General features: G+C 40.7%; 1 long non-coding RNA gene across 1 annotated transcript in view; it reads right to left on the bottom strand.

Moving 5' to 3' along the window:
* The window catches only part of LOC101719925 (uncharacterized), a 142376-nt gene that overhangs the window by 22916 nt on the left and 106446 nt on the right, over positions 1-13014 (bottom strand). The window lies entirely within an intron of this gene.

Raw genomic sequence — 13014 nt, 5'->3', positions numbered from 1 at the left:
TTGTTGTGAATGTAAATGGAAAACTATAAAACCCTTAGAAAACAACAAAGGAGAAATCTAGATGACCTTAGATATGGTGATAACTTTTTGAATACACCACCCATTCCTGAAAGAAATAATTGATACACTGGACTTCATTAAAATTAAACATTTGTTCTCTGCAAAAGACACTGTCAAGAGAATGAGAAGACAAGCCACAGAGTGGGAGAAAAGACTTGTAAAAGATATATCTAATAAAAAAAAACCCCTGCTATCCAAAATATATTTTAAAAAGCTCTTACAAACTCAACAATGAGAAAATCATTGGCCTGATTTAAAATAATCAGCCTGATTCTATTTAAAATAAGGAGAGTAATAGTCAACATTTATGAAGTAGTTACTCTATATCAAGCATTATCCTTAAGAAATTCATAAGAACCACCACCAGCATTTTTTGAGTCTTTACTAAGTGCCATATTATATAAAATGGGTGAAAAACCTCAACCGACACCTCACCAAAGAAGATATACAAACAACAAGCGTGCCCAATTTATGTAATAGAGGTCTGAAAATTAAAACAAATGAAATACCACCCAGTAGGTTGATTAAAATAAACACTAACAGCACCAACTACTGGTGAGGATTCAAAGCAACAGAAGCATTTATTCGTGACTGGTGGGTATGCAAAAGAGTACAACTACTTTAGAAAGCAATTAAGCAGTTTGTGATGAAACTAAATTTACTATATGAGGCAATGATCATGCTTACTGGTATCTACTCAAATAAATTGAAAACGTATGTCTATACAAAAACTGACACACAGATGTTTATATCAGCTTTATTCAAAATTGCCAAAACTTGGAGCCAACTCAGATGTCCTTCAGTAGGTGAACAGATAAATAAATTATAGCAGGAATCAGCCCGCTGCAGACAGGCAGGTCTGCGCACGCCCTACTGAGGTCCCGAGTCACGTGGAACACGCCAAATCAGCCCACTACAGACAGGCAGCCACCTGGTTCCACCCTACAAAGACACAGAGGAAACCGGACGACCAGACCATGGTACCGAATCCCGCTGCTCCCAGACCAGAGGTAGGGGCTTCTGAGCCACCGTCCCACTGCTCCTGGAGCAGAGGAAGGGGCTTCACAGCCACCATTCCTCCTGCTGCTCCCAGCCCAGAGGTAGGGGCTTCTGAGCCACCATCCCACTGCTCCTGGAGCAGAGGAAGGGGCTTCACAGCCACCATTCCTCCCGCTGCTCCCAGTCCACAAGAAAGGGCTTTTGGGCCACCATCCCTACTGCTGCTCCCGGCCCCTGTCCCACCTCTCCCAGCTCAGAGCAGGTAATCCGGGGAGGCAACAATAGCCACCGTCCCCCCCACCCCAGTCAAAATGAGAAAACACGTAAATAAGTCTCAAAACCAGACTTCCAGATCACCTACAGCAACCCCAAAGGGAAATGAGATGGAACACTCTGATACTCAACCACCTAGACCCACTGAACTGGCAACAAAAGGGGATCTGGAAAAAATGAAATCAGAAATAATTTCTCAGATAACAGGAGAAATTGTGCCCCTAGTGCAAGACATGATTAATAAATCTAGAGAGGAGCTCAGGAACATGATGGAATCCCAATTTAGGAAACAAATGAAATCCATAAAACAGATGCAAATAGATATCCAGGACATGAAAAACTCCATTGAAAGTCTACAGAGCAGAATGAGCCAATGTGAGGACAGAATTTCAGATATAGAAGATAAGATTGCAATTAGTGACCAGGAAAAGAAAAAATTGCTTCAAAATTACAAGGGAAAATGAGAAATCAATCCAGCAGCTGCTAGATGATGCAAAGAAGAATAACATAAGACTGATTGGAGTCAATGAAGAAACAGGAGAGAGTGGAGATGACATAAAAAATCTCTTCACAGAAATAATGGCAGAAAACTTCCCAAGCAGGGGAAAAGAGCTTGACATACAGATAAGTGAGGCATATAGGACTCCAAATAGCCTTGATCAAAAAAAAATCTACACATAGGCATATAATTGTTAAGATTCCAGAAACACAACAGAAGAACACAGCTCTGCAAGCAGTTAGAGAAAAGAAACAAATCACATTCAAAGGAAAGCCTGTCAGAATCACAGCAGACTTCTCAACACAAACCATCAAGGCAAGAAGAGCTTGGAGTGACATATTCCAAGCCCTAAAAGAAAACAGCCTCCAACCCAGATTGATGTACCCTGCAAAACTATCTTTCAAAACTGATGGAGAAATAAGATACTTTCACGACAAAGAGCACCTTAGGAACTTCGTGAATACCAAACCAGCACTCCAAAGAATTTTACACAGTATCCTAGGAACAGACATTGAGGATCACAACTCCAGGAACCAAAGCAGAATGAACCCATCTGGCATGACAAGAAATTAAATGGAAAGGGGGAGAACCCAACAAAAAGAAAAAGTCATGGCAATGACAAGTCAATATGTTTCAGTTATAACCATCAATGGTAATGGTCTCAATTCACCAATCAAAAGAAATAGACTGGCAGAATGGCTCAAGAAGCAAAATCCAACAATATGCTGCATACAAGAAACACACTTCATTCAAAAGGAAACTCATAGACTGAAAGTTAAAGGGTGGAAAACAATACTCCATGAGACAGGAACCTGAAAAAAAGCAAGAGTGGCTCTCCTCTTTGCACATCAAGTAGATTTCAAGCAAACACTGATTAAGAGAGACGAAGAAGGACACTACATCCTTGTAAAGGGAAGAATCCAAGAGGAAGAGATGACAATCATAAATATCTATGCACCAAACACTAGTGCACCCAACTATATAAAACAAATACTAACGGACATGAAAAGTCATATATGCACTAATACAGTTGTAGTGGAGGACCTCAACACCCCACTGTCACAAATAGATAGATCAACTAGACTAAAAATAAGTAATTAAATACTAGAACTCAATCGAACTCTCGAACAAAGGAATTTAACAGATGTTTACAGAGTCCTGCACCCCACAAAATCAGAATACACATTCTTCTCAGCTGCACATGGGTCATTCTCAAAAATAGACCACATACTCACACATAGAACATGTTTAAGTAAGTGCAAAGGAATTGAAGTTATCCCCTGTATATTATCAGACCATAGTGTGATGAAATTGGAGATCCATAGCAAAAGAAACCTCAAAAATTGCATAAACATGTGGAAATTGAACAATACACTTCTGAATAACTAATGGGTCACAGAGGAAATTAAAGAAGAAATCAGACAGTTCCTTCAATTAAATGACAATGACAATACAACATATCGGAATATATGGGACACAATGAAACCAGTCTTATGAGGGAAATTCCTAGCAGTGAAAACGCATATTAGGAAAACAGAGTGAGCCCAATTAAACAACCTGATGCTGAAGCTCAAGCTTCTAGAAAAAGAAGAACAGGACAACCCCAAAGCTCATACAAGAGAGGAAATTATAAAGATCAGAGGAGAAATCAATGCAATGGAGACTAAGAGAATGATACAAAAAACTCAATGAAGCCAAGAGTTGGTTCTTCAAAAGAATCAACAAAATGGACAAGCCCTTAGCCAACCTTATCAGAAAAAGGAAAGAAAAGGCCCAAATCTATGCAATTAGGAAAGAAAAGGGTGAAATTACAACAGACCCAGCAGAAATCCAGAGGATCATCAATACCTACTTCCAGTAAGTACGCCAATAAGATGGACAACACAGAAGAAATGGACAGATTCCTAGATACATATGAATTACCAAAGTTGAACAAAGAAGACCTAAAAATTCTGAACAACCCAGTATCAACAAGTGAAATTGAAAATGTAATTAAAAACTAAGAAAATCCCGGACCCTGATGGCATCACTGCCGAATTCTACAAGACATTTAGAGAGGAACTGCTGCCACTACTGTTTAAACTCTTCAATGAAATTGAAAGGGAAGCAATACTCCCAAATTCATTCCTGGAAGCAAGCATCACCTTGATCCCCAAAGCAGAGAAAGACCCAACTGAAAAAGAGAACTATAAGCCAATCTCACTAATGAACATAGATGCAAAAATCCTTAATAAGATAATGGCAAACAGAATGCAGAAGATCATCAAGAAGATCATACACCCTGATCAAGTGGGATTCATCCCAGGGATGCAGGGATGGTTCAATATACACAAATCAATCAATGTAATACACTATATCAATAGAGCCAAGGACAAAAACCATATGATTATCTCCATACATGCAGAAAAAGCATTTCACAAAATCTAACAGGCATTTATGATAAACACCATACAAAAAATTGGAATAGATGGTCTCTACCTCAAACTGATAGAAGCCATCTATGAAAAACCAACAACCAATATCATACTAAATGGTCAAAAACTGAAATCCTTCACACTAAAATCAGGAACAAGACAAGGATGTCCACTATCACCACTCTTGTTCAATATAGTTCTGGAAATATTAGCCATGGCAATTAGACAAGAGAAAGAAATAAAAGGAATAAAGATAGGAAATGAAGAAGTCAAATTGTCATTATTTGCACATGACATGATACTCTATATAGAAGACCCCAAGAACTCCACCAAAAGTCTTCTACACTTAATAACCAAATTCAGTCAAGTAGCTGGTTACAAGGTCAACACAAAAAAATCAATAGCTTTCCTCTACACCAATGACAGACTCACTGAGAGAGAAATAGGGAAAATAATTCCTTTCACAATAGCATTCAAAAAACTGAAATACCTAGGAATCATCCTAATGAAAGAAATCCAAGACCTCTTCTCTGAAAACTATGGCACTCTGAAAAGAGAGATTGAAGATGATATCAGAAAATGGACAGACATCCCCTGCTCCTGGGTAGGAAGGATTAATATAGTGAAAATGGCCATACTTCCAAAACTGCTATATAGATTAAATGCAATTACAATTGAGATCCTAGCAGCATACTTCATGGACCTTGAGAAAACAATCCAAAAATTCATTTGGAACAAGAAGAGACCCAGAATAGCAAAAGCAATTCTAGGTAACAGAGACATGGCAGGGGGTATCACAGTCCCCAACCTGCAACTCTACTACAAAGCTACTGTGATTTAAAAAAAAAAAGCATGGTACTGGCAAAGAAACAGACCTGAGGACCAGTGGAAGAGATTAGAAGATGCAGACACAATGCCAGACACACTCAGCCATCTCATCTTCGCTAAAGGAGCCAAATACCCTCACTGGAGGAAAGATAGCCTCTTTAATAAATGGTGCTGGAAAAACTGGGCTTCAACTTACCAAAGATTAAAACTAGACCTGTATCTCTCACCATGCACTAAACTAAAATCGAAGTGGATTAAAGATCTAAATATTAAAATAGAAACTCTGAACCAGTGGAATAGAGGTTAGGTAGAACCCTTGAAGACATCAGTGCAGGAAAAGATTTTATGAACAAAACCTCAGTTGCCCATGAACTAGCACAAACAATCAACAAGTGGGATCTCTTCTTATTAAAAGGCTTCTGCACAGCAAGAGAAACCACCAGCAGTGTGAAGAGACAACCCACAATGTGGGAAAAAATCTTCACCTCCTCTTCCTCAGACAAAGGGCTACTATCTCAAATCTACAGAGAACTTAAAAAGATCAGACCTCCCAAATTTAAAGACCCAATCCAAAAATGGGCATCTGAAATGAACAGACATTTCTGAGACAAAGAAGTAGAAATAGCAAATAAATACATGAAAGAATGTTCAAGATCACTGGTCATTTGAGAAATGCAAATGAAAACAACGCTGAGATTCCACTTCACTCCAGAAAGATTGGCTGCTATCATGAAATCAACCAATAACAAATGCTGGTGGGGCTGTGGGGAAGGAGGAACCCTGCGCCACTGCTGGTGAGAGTGTAGGCTGGTGCAAGCACTGTGGAAATCAGTATGGAGATACCTCAAAGAACTAGGACTGGAAGTCCCATTTGACCCCGCTGTTCCACTGCTGGGAATCTTCCCCAAAGAATTAAAAGAATCATACCACAGTGATATATGTGCACCCATGTTCACAGCAGCACAGTTTGTAATAGCTAAAACTTGGAAACAGCCCAAATGCCCATCAACTGGAGACTGGATCAAGAAAATGTGGTTTTTTTATAAAATGGAGTACTACTCAGCCATAAAAAATGAGAAATTAGAGACATTTATAGCTAAGTGGATGCGCATTGAGGCGATAGTGTTAAGTGAAATAAATAGGACACACATGTATAAATACCAAATCGTTTCTCTGGCATGAGAAACTGAAAGTGTAAATAAGGACTAAATATATAATAGGTAATGTGAAATAGGAAGAAAAGGGGCAAAGGGGAAGGAAGTGGGAGGGCTAGGGGAAAGGATAAAAGGGAATGGGATTAATATGAGAAAATGGAAAAATAGGAACAAAATCTTTGTAAATAGGGAGGACTGGAGGGGTTGAAGGGAGGGCTGGGCATGGGTGAAAAATAAGAACCAAGAGACTATGGAAAGGTGCAAATTTCCAATGCTGAATGTCATTATATTGTATACGTAAAATGTGCCAATCATTAGAATGAATAATTGATAATGCAAAATAGGAAGAAAAGGTCCAAAAGGGTAGGGGTATTGCGAGGGGCAGGGGAAAGGAAAGAAGGGAAAGGAAAAATGCTGAGAAATGGAAAAAATGGAAATAAAGTCTTTGTAAATAGGGAAGGGTGGAGGGCATGAAGGGAGGGCTAGGAATGGGGAAAAAATAAGAACCAAGATGCATTATGTAAAGGTACAATTCCCAGTGAGAAATATAATTGTGTTGTATACCTACATTGTACCAATAAAAGAATTTAATAAAAATAAATAAATAAATAAAAATAAATTATAGCAAATCCAGACAATGCAATATTCAGTGCTGAAAAGAAATGAGTTACCAAGCCATGGAAAGACACAGAGGATATTTAAATGCGTCTTATCAAGTGAAAGAAGACAATCTGCAAAGGCCATGTGCCACATGATTCAACTACATGACATTCTGGAAAAAGCAAAATTATGGTAACAGTAAAAGGATAAATGGCTGCCACTGTAAAAGGAGAAAAGTGGGGATGATTAGGAGGAGATGAGGGAGTTTAGGAAAGTAGAACTATTTGGTATGATATTGTAATGGCAGGTATATATCATTATACTTTTGTCAAACCCCTGGAATGCATGATAACAGGAATGAACCCTTATAGAAACCATGGGCTTTGAAGGATAGTGGTGTATCAAGGGGGACTCGTGGTCATAACAAATGCACCACTCCTACGGGGGCGTTGACAGTCGGGGAGGTTGTGCACTTGTGGAAGCAGAAGGTGTACAGGCTCTGCATCGTCCTCTCAAGTTCTAGGTAAACCGAAAACTGCTATAGAAATACATTCTATTTAAAATAAGGAGAGTAATAGGCAACATTCACGAAGCAGTTGCTCTACACCAAGCATTATCCATAGGAAATTCATATAAATCATCACCAGTGTTTCTTGAGTCTTTACTGAGTGCCATATTATATGAAATACATTGTATGCATATCTTATACATTCAATACCAAAATGCTAAAAGGTAAGTCTTGCTTCATAAATGAAAAGTGCACTTGGAAAGGTTAAGCGGTTTGTCCAAGGATATGGAGCGAGTGAGTACCTAGGCTGAGATTCAAACTCATGCCCTTAACCTCTATACAGAAGGCTTCCAGAAACAGAATCCTTCCTTCTCTCCCTCCCTCCCTCCATTCCTTCCTTCCTTCCTCTCCAAGTTCAGAGCAGATTCACTTCTGAGTCAAAACTCCCCAAAAAGCAAAATTAAGAAGAGATTCTTTGCACAAAGGATGACTTGGGCAATTCAACAAATCTTCAGTTTAGACCCAGAACTCTGCAAAGCCCTCAGACAGAGCAGAGACAGACAGAACTACCCTGGTTGAGAGACATCACTTCTCTGCCTTAAGAATTACACCTTCAAATAGGAACAAGCTTCACTGATACGAAGTAGGTGCACAAGAGATCTTTCTGTTCCAATGTGGGAAGCACTCAGGCACATTTCACCAGTGATCAGGTGAGTTGAGCGGCGAGGTTCCTAGCTCACTTCAGATCACATCAACTCCATAGTCCACGGGCCACAGCTTCCTCAGTGGCCTGGCTACATTACTGGGTCATTCTCAGCAGTGTCAGGCACAGATTTTCTCTAGAAATGCTCACTGCAAGACTTTTGCTGTCCAAGACCCATTCATCTGACTAACCAATCAATTGCTGTAATATGTTTTGAATGCCTGAGATGAACTTGAGGAACATAAAGTGGAACACGCCCTCCCCAACCTCCAAAGATCCTCCAGCAACCACTATGTCCCCTGGAGTTGGTAGGGGCAGGAGACACAGCAGTCACTCCTAAACTTCATGATTACTACACATGAGAGAGGGAAGATAGGAACCCAAAGAAAAATTTGGATCCTGTCAGGCAGGCAGAGGAGAGTTGCTAGCAACTCGCAGATGCCCACCACTTAGGGTTTCTGGATTCACTGGGCATCTCCATCAGCTAGGTCACTGCATAAAAAGAAGTGTTGGTGCATTGAGAACTTGTATATGCGAAGTACATTGGTACATATTACCTCATTACATTTTCCTTGCAGCCTTGTAAATTGGGCTTAATTTTAACTTTCACTACATAAGATTAGAGGATTTAAGCAACTCACTCAAATGTATTTAGCCAGTAGTTATTACAGTGTAGATCTGAAGCCAAGTTTATCTGCCTTCAAAGTTCTTGTCATTTTACTGCACTATTAAGTCCCTCAAAAGGCAATGAAGTCAAGCATGGTGGTGCACGCCTATAATCCCAGCATCCCAGGAGGCTGAGGCAAGAGGAACTCCAAATTCAAGTCCAGCCTAGACAACTTAGTAAGACTCTGTCTCAAAATAAAGAAAAACAGGCTAGGGTTGTAGCTTCAAGAGAAGGCCTGAATTCAATTCCCACCACCACCACCACCACCAAAAAAAAAAAAAAAAGACAATGAGCAATTTTTTCTCTTGGATTCAGAGAATTAATAGTGAATAGAAATGGAGGAACAAATTTGGAGGAGAGATTTTTGAGTCAAGGAGAAAAGGGGAAGGTAAAATACTCAAGTATAATAACAAGTTTTCCTCCCAATATCTCCTGTTAGTCCACTACAATGGAAATTTATTTGGGACTGTATCACCCAAAATAAAATTTATATTTCTTTACCTCATTTGTGGTTGAATGAAGTGATGTAATTTCAGTCCAGTGAGATGTAAACAAAATACTGAAGAGAAGTTTGACTTATGCCCTTCACCCTCTGCTCACCCTCTCTTCCTCTTGCAGAGGGAGAGAAGACTCCTTGGCTGCTGTTGGAGACACCATCTTGAATCATAAGGTAATGTGGAAATGAAAGCCACATACTAGGAGAAGAGATACAAGAAGCCTGAGTCCCCAGGACCTCAGCAAGTACACCAACCAAACCATCCCTGGACAGCCTACTTCTGGATTTTAACCTAAAGTGGGGTCTGTTTTATTTAAACCAATGTTAATTTTGATTCCTATTACTTATAACCAACTCTGCTCTCAACTATACATAATTGCATTGATTGAGGCAACAGATTAATGGTAGTGATAAAATGGGTGCTTAAAAAGGAATGCCTGTAAGGATGATCACTAGCTCTCTTCCTCAAAATCACTTTTGGATCTCCTAAGTTTTGATGGTGAGATAATTTCCTCAGGGATGGGGTGGTTGCTGGAACCCACATCCCCCCACCCCTGGTAGTTCTTTGGGTCTCAATTCCTTTACACCAATGGCCATACCAGGAGAGGGACCCAGTGGCTTTCCTTATCTCCCTGGGAGAATAGAAGTCACCAGAAGAGCATGTCCACTTCCTCTACCTTTACATTTACTACTTTTTGTGCTTGTGGCAATATGTTCTGCCTGAAGACCTACTGCAGAATATACTGAGTTGATAAATTGTCCATCCTGCTACTCAAGACCAACCCTTCTTCCAGATCTCATGCCCTCTCGCCCACTCAAAGTGCTTATCTACATCTTCCTCTCTGCTTCTTCATTCTCACCAGGAGGCAAGCAAACATGCCATCCAGTCTTAAACACCCTCCGGAGCACACATACCCCTCTAGGTGTTCCTCCATTCTCTGCTCCTCTTCAGCACATCCTAGTTGTCTGTACTTACTGCTGTCTCCACAGCCTCCCCTTCCATTTTCTATTGAGATTCTCCAACCAGCATGTGGTTCCCTTCACAGAAAAAGAAGAGATCTGAACCTCACATCCAGTGGTCAGCTATGCAAGCTCACCATAGATCCATCAGTATAGATCAACAAGCCCTTCACTGGGAGCCACTTTCCCTCCCGACTCCCTGGTGTCACAGGTTACTCACTCACTTCCCCTGATGGGCACCTCCTCCTCTCTTTGCCCCTAACTGTGCAGTTCCTCAGAATTCAGCTTTTCTATTCTGCATCTGAATTCACTCCCATTGAGAGGCCATCGAATTTCATAGCTAAGAGGCAATCAATACCTCTGTATGTAGAAAGACCACTAAGTCTTGCATTTCCTCTCACCTTCCTTAGCTCTCCTGCAGCTCTACTCAGATCTCACTTCCCAGGTGAGTTCTTACCTGAACACCCATACTTACATCTACCAACACTCGCACCTCACCAGACCACTGGCTTTCTACCTCTCCTATTTTACTCTCCTTCATAATATCTTATATTTCCTAATATATGGCATATTTATTTTGTGCTTCCCTATATTGGAATGTAAGCTTCATGAAAGCAGAGATATTTTGTCTATATCACTGTATTCTCAGTATTTAGAACAGTGCCTGATGCATAGTAAATGCTCAATAAATACTGTGAAAAATGATTAAATAAATGTTCTTATAGGGGATATCATAACACTGAGTTGGAGTCATAGTTGAAAACATCTATTTCACAAGAAATTTGTTGCTCTAATTAAGTATCTGTTTATTCTCACACTAAAACAGATCTCACACCTGCCAATTAAGCGCCTGCATGGATATTCTCTGCAGAATCCTTTCAGCCAGATATCTGAGCTCCACGGGGGTCAAGGAGATGCTATGTATGACAGGCAGAATGTCTTCCTCCCAAGATGCCCACCTCCTAGTCCCCAGAACCTGTGAGTGTGTAACAATACACAGCAAAGGGGAATTTGCAGGTTTAATTAAGGTTACAAACCTAAAGGCAGGGAAGGGCATCCTGGACTGTCCTGATGAACCCAATTTAATCACATGAGTACTCAAAACAGGGAATATTTTACAGCTGGAAGCAGGAGTGATGTGGCAAGAAGATCAAAGAAGTATGAAAAGTGAGAAGGACACTTGACCTGCCATTGCTGGCATTGACGGTGAAGAGGCCATGAGCCAGGCAATGTGCGTTGCTTCTAGAAGTGAAAGCAACACCCAGCCCACAGCCAGGAAGGAAACTCCTACAGCTTCAAGCAGCTGAACCCTGCCAACCACCTGAATGAGCCTAGAAGCTTCTCCCCAGAAACCCCAGATAAGAGGCCAACATAGCCAATATCTTGACTTGGGCATTGTAGCCACATGAGCAGAAAATCTACCAAAGCCCACCTGGACTTATGCCTGAACTGTAGGCAAAAAAAAATGTGTGTTGTTTGAAGATACAAAATATGTGATAATCTGTTACAGTGGCAAAGGAAAACCAGTGCACCAGGTGGCAACCACTAAGACCAAGAACCCTGAAATACTGATAATCAGAGAGCTGTCTCCACATCAAAGTCAGGCCCACTTTGACTTCCCCCCAAATGTCAAACTAATGCTTTATCCTATTACTAAAGTGCCACTTTCTTCTGATTTCCCTAGTGTCAGAATTTTAAATAAACCCAAAATAGTAGACATCATCCTATAAAGTGTATCTGTTCCCAGACTGAGGGGGATACATTTTAGAGTCTTTCCCTTCTGCATGGCTAAGGTGGACTTAACCAATGGTCTGATTTTCTATTAAGGTGCAGGAGAAGTGAGAAATAGCTGCTTTCTTAGAATTAGTAAATGCCACCAAAACTAAAGGTCAAACCAAGTTGATATTAAACACAGTATTTCCAGTGGGGCAATGTGGAGTGCTTTAAAGAGCACTTCGCACAAGACCCACAATGCCTATTACGGAGCTTCTTTTGAGTGCTAATGGAATCCTGTTAAAGCCTTTGTCAATTCCTGGCCTTTCCCACCTGTGACCTATATTAGCCACAATAAGTCCGTTTTCACAGATAAAGCCCAATGAGTGACCAACATGGAGAAGGGCCATGTGACTCATCCCACATTTAAGATGTTACATTTGCTCATGCTGGCTTTTCAGTGGCTCCTGTCCCTGCCAGCTGTCAACACCACTGTGAGCAGGACACATGTTTATCCCCTCCTGTGGCTGTGAGGGATAGAGAAACACAGAAGGATGGACATGGGGTAGATTCCAGCTGAGCTGAACCTGCACAGGAAACTCCATCTTGGATGAAAGACTTGGTAACCTGGGCGCATGAAGCAGTGCAGGAAAGCAGGTGTGGGAAGTAAATGGAATATGTAGATGTGGGAGCCAGGCTACCAGGGGTGCAAATCCCAGCCCCACCACTTATAAGTTGTATACTATTAGGTATAGTCTTAGCTTCTCTGAGCTTCAGTTTCCTCATCTGTGGAGTGGAGATAATACTAAAAACAAGGTGAATGAAGTAATATCCTCTCCCTACTTTAGTGTACTCTATCACTCTTTGCTTTATTTTTACTTCATGGCATTATCACCATCTATATGTTCATGTGTCTACTAATGACTGTGTCCCCTACTTCTGCTACATCCATGGTGCCTAGAGCCAACAGAAGCAATAGAGCTTAGAAGTTAAGAGTGAGGCAGGAGATTAGGGCATAGCAAGACTGGCTGTTGAAGTGGGCCATGATCTGTTAATTGTAAAGTCCCATGACACAGGTACAGAAGAGTTCCTAAAGTCCTACATGTGGAACACAGAGTGATATCTTCAATTCTTTTTGTG

This window comes from Heterocephalus glaber, unplaced genomic scaffold (assembly GCF_053883595.1).
Source record: "Heterocephalus glaber isolate CG9 unplaced genomic scaffold, H.glaber_assembly_v1.0 deba00000738, whole genome shotgun sequence".
Classification (NCBI taxonomy): Eukaryota; Metazoa; Chordata; class Mammalia; order Rodentia; family Bathyergidae; genus Heterocephalus; species Heterocephalus glaber.
The sequence above is the reverse complement of the archived record's forward strand: the minus strand, read 5'-3'. Positions and strand labels throughout refer to the sequence as shown.